Genomic DNA, 5,651 nt, shown 5'->3' with positions numbered 1-5,651 from the left:
ACGATTTCCTTATGGTTTTCCCCATAAAATTCGTCCACCCCTTGATTCAAGGCAATCCATGGCCCAAATTGCAATTATCTTATAATTACAATTCCAGTCCCTTAAGTTTAATTAATCTCTTTTAGTCACAAAACTAATTACCAATTAATTATTGACTAATATTAATTAAACAATATGATTTCTCCTTTAATATATTATTCCCATAATATATTAATAAATCATATTTAATCCTTTCTCTCCATAATTCATCCTATCAAGTTGCTTTGGTGAAGGCAACCCAAAAGGACCATGCACCATCGGGTCAAGTACATACCAAAATAGTTATGGACTTAGACACTAATCCAACACCTATTTCCCTAACCAGGGAAATGGCAGTTGGATCGAGGAGGATCCTAAGAAATAATGGAGGAAGACCTTGAAGAGGATCCCGAGGAGGATCCAGAGGAGGAGGAAGAAGAAGACAAGGAAGAGGTAGAGGAGGACTCAGACGTAGAGTCCGAAGTCATTAACCCTCCCTATGTTTCCTGATTTCCCGCACATCGTCTGGGCTACCAAGGACCAACACCCTGTTGGGTAGAGGAACTGGAGAGGTGGAGCAGATAGCAACACCAGCGTTCTCTATACGGCATGGAGCAAGGTTTCTATAACCTCAATCACGGAGATCCCGCAGACAGGTACCTCCCTATCATGGTTCAACACATCACGTACCTCTGGGATCAGACCAGGGCATCGAAAAGTCGGATCTTGGAAGTGAGGGTTGCCGTGGAGATCACTGTCACGCAATCTCGACAGCCGGAGAGGGATTACCGTCAGACATGTAGTATCATTGATGACCTCCAGGAGGGCCTTACCACCGCTTGAGAAGAAACGGGGGAGTACTAGGAGAGGCGCTCGACCATCGAGGAGAGGGTGATTGCCGCAGAGTGTCGGATAACGGAGATGCAGGCCTGTGACATCCCCATGTTCACGTCCAGAAAAACCCAATTTTGTTTATGCTTTGTTTAAAAATCCGAGTAATATTTTAAATAAAAGTGTTGCGGAATCTGTCCCAAAACAAAATATGATAAAGATTTATCAAAAGCATTTCCGTAGAAATGTATTTCATTAAAAAGACTCGGGATGTCATGTTCGATACATATCATAAGCATAAACACTACAGCATAGGCTTTATTACATTATTCCGTATTTACAGGCCTAAAATCCATTAATCTCTCATCCCAAGACATCACATCTATGCTCATGCGCCACTACCTGTAATACAAGAAACTGAGTGGGTCAGGCTTGGGAGCATGGTGAGCACATTCGATTTTCAACTCACAATAAATAAGTTTATCAACTTTATCAAATCAAACAACCCCGATTACCCGTTCCCGTTATCCTCACTTTACATCCCTAAAACATCTAACACAAGGGAACTAGTCTAAGGACTATCATCGGGATGGACACTACTGCTAAGGGGATTCCTCAGCAATAAATGTCCTTAAGGAAACCATGTGGGGGATGGAGTACACCTGATGAGCACACAGTTCAAATAAACACACTGTTCAAATAAACACCTACAGGTTGCGAGCCTGCTAGTGTTCCACTGGCCTGTCTAGAATAGTCTATGGTCGTCATCTATATCCGCTAGATGACTAGATCATCAATAACATCTATAATGAGGCCTCTCATTATTTTATTTTGTCACACATCAACTACTACATCTACCCATGTTTTACCCAACACATTTTGTAGATATAAAATACATATACAATTTAAATCATTGAAAACATGTATAAAACGTTCATCCAGCATAGATAGCAAGTATTCAGATAATATGCACACATAGCACATAATTTATATAAAATACTTCATATCTATGTGTAAGCTGAAAGTAACTATGCACTCACCTGAAAGGTGGGGACTCAGCACTCGGACAGCGCTTCGATAATCTCAAAACAATTTTCCATCGATAAAACCTAGTACCAATACCACTAGGGTTTAGTCTAACGATAACCGTGATTAATTAATAGTCTAGCTATTATTACTATTATATAAGCTTTAAACAATACCTATATAACCCATATTAATAGCCCAAGTATTTATTATAAGTTCCTAATAACGTTACTACAATTAATAAAAGCTATATTAAAAATAGCGTAGGCGTAGCTTACTTACAGCGGGGTTTTCTCAAAACCGGGCGCCGCAGGAGCAGTGTTCCCAAGCCGAAAGGGTCTTCTTCTCGGAGCCGTCGGGCACTCCGGGGCTTCCGCCTCGCGCTAGGGAGGTTCCATAGACTTTTCGGGGTGTTTCGGGGGGTTTCGGGGCTAAAGAGAAGTTCTAGAGAGAGAGGGAAGTGAGGGGAGGTGTGAGGAATGAATGGAGGCCACACCACTTATTTAAAGGGGCTGTAGGATGGTTCATGTCGTGAATTTTTAATATTCCCGTCGTGAGCTAGGTTGGCTACAGCCAGGCGCAGCCTGGTGCTGACACGTGGCATCGCACACAGGGTGGAAATCAGCCGATTTTCAAAAATTCATAACTTTCGCATACAAACTCTTTTTTCGACTTTCTTTATATCCAAGCGTAGGTAAAAACAAGATCTACAACTTTCATTTAGACTCCGTCGGCTAATTCTCAACCGGTCTTAAATTTAACAGGAGGAGGAGTTTAGACTGCTAAATGACCGCGAAGAATTCGTAACTCCTTCATACGGAATCCGTTTTCGTAATTGACATTTGATGATTAAATAAAAGTTGTTGTTTATTTATAAGTAGGTGTTTCTATCTTATGTCAATTGTTTACTATTGTTTCAACTTTGCATGTTTTGACTTCCAGAATAATTACTTTATTCAAACTCTCCACATTTAGTCATATATTGGAAGTAGGTATGAATAAAGACTGTCATGAATTGGGCTTGTAGATGTCTAAGGTGTTAGACATAGAAAAGTTGCTACAACATTCATGAGTGCTCATAAGTTCTGAGTAATGGATTAAACCCACGCTCACTTGTATCACTTCATGGAATTTATCTCGAGTGATCGTGAGACGATAATATCATATAAGTATTCAAACCTAGAGATATGACTTGTTGCCTATGAGTTGGTTGTGCATTGATTGTACGAAAACGCATCAATAACTTGATGTTATAAAACATGTCTTTGTGTATGACTCAAGAAGTAGTGGAACAAGCATATGAGTCGAAGTTTATCTGTTCCTTTTAGTCCTTGGAGGATTAAAAGCGATATATAGGCCCTCGATGATTTTGTTTTCACCTATGTATTAGGCCTGGTCAGAACCAAATTGATGTGTTCAGTTTAGTTCTATGTCAAACAAATCGGAAATTAGGAAACAAAATGCTGGACAATAAATACGACTTTGTTCCATGTATTTGTCTGGCTGATATCTAGAACAGATGATTATATGATCACTTATCTAAAATGGCAGTTCATAGTTCAATAGAGTTTTAAGAGCTACGATTGTTGTTAGGTTCCAAAAGTCATACTTGCAACTATAGTTATCAAACTTATCCAAGTCGGAGACTGTTGGATAAGGTAACCAAGAAGAATCTATATTTCTCTCACTATAAGAAATCATGTCACATCAAATCCAATTGCTATAGATTGATCCGATTTCCTATGGATTTCAAATTTAACAAGCCTAAGAAGAATGAATATTTAGTTAATAATGTCACACCCCTGGTCGCCGGTGGAAATGTTGAGGTGCGCGACGTAAATCAGTAATCAAAGTTATTGAATAGTACAAATATAATATTCTATTAATACCGAAATAGAAATCACATTGACGATGGCTATTGCTAAATCGCTACACACACCTAACAGATTGACGTTTACAATGGTATAATAAAATAATGGGAAGTCTTCTGAGCGAACACTTCCAACCTGCTAAAGAACCTGAGAATACACGCATTAAGATACGTTAGCAAAATTGTTGGTGAGTTCGAAAGGTTTTAACACAAGGTACATTTATAATCAAAAGTGTTTTGTAAAATTTCTATGGTTAACCAACTTTTATAAATACGTATCTTTCTATAAAAAGTATAAAAATAAATGAGTTTTAAAGTTTATTTGTACTCATTTAAAAATATCATTTGCTCAAATCCAAAAATACACCATTTGTTGAATACACAAGTAAATCAAATTTATAACAAATTTTTACGATTCTCATGACCAAACTGCTTTTTATATAAGGATTTTGAACTCTAGTCTATATAAAAGATATCCATATCACTCTTTGTGAAAACATAAAATATCCAAATTTACCCTTGAAACCTTATACAAGCATTTGTATACTTCATATGTAAAACTCATAAGTTTCGAATTTATAAACTTTGTAAATTCGTGTCGTGGTATTAATTAAGTACTATCTTACTTAATTTGGGAACCGATGTGACAACTGCCAATTTTGGATCCAACAGAAGTTAAACGATCCAACAAAATTCAATTAAAGTCAACAAGTCAACGGCCTACGACCCACACCATTGTGATTTCGATTGGTACCTATACCGAAAGCACCATGTGATCTCGGTTGGTACATTGACCGAAATCACTAGGTGATCTTGGTTGTACTAGACCGAAATCACAAGTGATTTCGGTGGATGTGGGGGGATTTCGATGAGAGGGAGAGAGAGAGAGAGAGAGAGAGAGAGAGAGAGAGAGAGGAAAGGAAAGGCTTAACTTTGTGACATGATGTTTCAACCTTTCCAACACAAAGATTTACCTAGCATGTATCAATGAAATTATCTAGCAAATAACAAAGTAAATGTCACCTCACCCCTCCTTCCTTAAACAAGATCGAAAACACCCATAAACCCCCCACCATCTCCATCCTTCTTTATGTTTACTCCATATTCTCTCAAGAACAAGTTCCTCCTCATTAAGCTAAATTACTCCAAGTGATTCTTGACATTTTGGTAAGTGTTTTCTTCATAATCTAGTGTTTATACACACTTTTATGCTAGTTTCATCTCATTTACACACATTATCATGTGTTAAAAACTCTTAGGATAAGACCACCTTCAAATAGTTCTTCAACCATCTTCAAGTGTTCTAGGCTTAAAGACCTTTACAATCATCTATTTATCCAACCACAACCATACTCAAGGTGAGTTCATACCCCCACATTTTCGAGTTTTTCATGTTTTAGGGGGAGAGGATTGGGGAATACAGGTAAAGTTAACTTTTAGCACAAATGTTTTCATGTTCTATTTCCTTGTGAATATTAGACATTATTTGCATTAAATATGAGTATACTAGTTTATAAAACAATTATTTGTGGTTCGATAGTTTTAATGATATAAAACTAACAAAAACAAACATAAAATATGTTATATGTTCTCTAGAAAAAGGGTAAAACCACAAAGCTACAAGGATTTTGAGACTTTTTACCAAAATATGGTTTTTCTAAGAAAAATGGTTATATTCTAGTTATTTCACCATTTTGTGGGGTACAACCCAAAATATGTTGTTTTGACCATCCATTTTGAAACTAGACAAAAACACCGTTAAATCGGGGCAAAAGCTCCAAATGGACCTTATTCATAAAAATGTCTCGTGCTTGTGTTAGATATAATTTTTTATGACTTAATCTTTTAAAACATCTAGACAAGATAATTACTATGTATTTATATAAATGATTATATAAATAGTCTT

The sequence above is a fragment of the Lactuca sativa genome, chromosome 3 (assembly GCF_002870075.4).
Source record: "Lactuca sativa cultivar Salinas chromosome 3, Lsat_Salinas_v11, whole genome shotgun sequence".
In the NCBI taxonomy this organism is placed as follows: domain Eukaryota; kingdom Viridiplantae; phylum Streptophyta; class Magnoliopsida; order Asterales; family Asteraceae; genus Lactuca; species Lactuca sativa.
Note: the sequence above shows the minus strand (reverse complement) of the source record.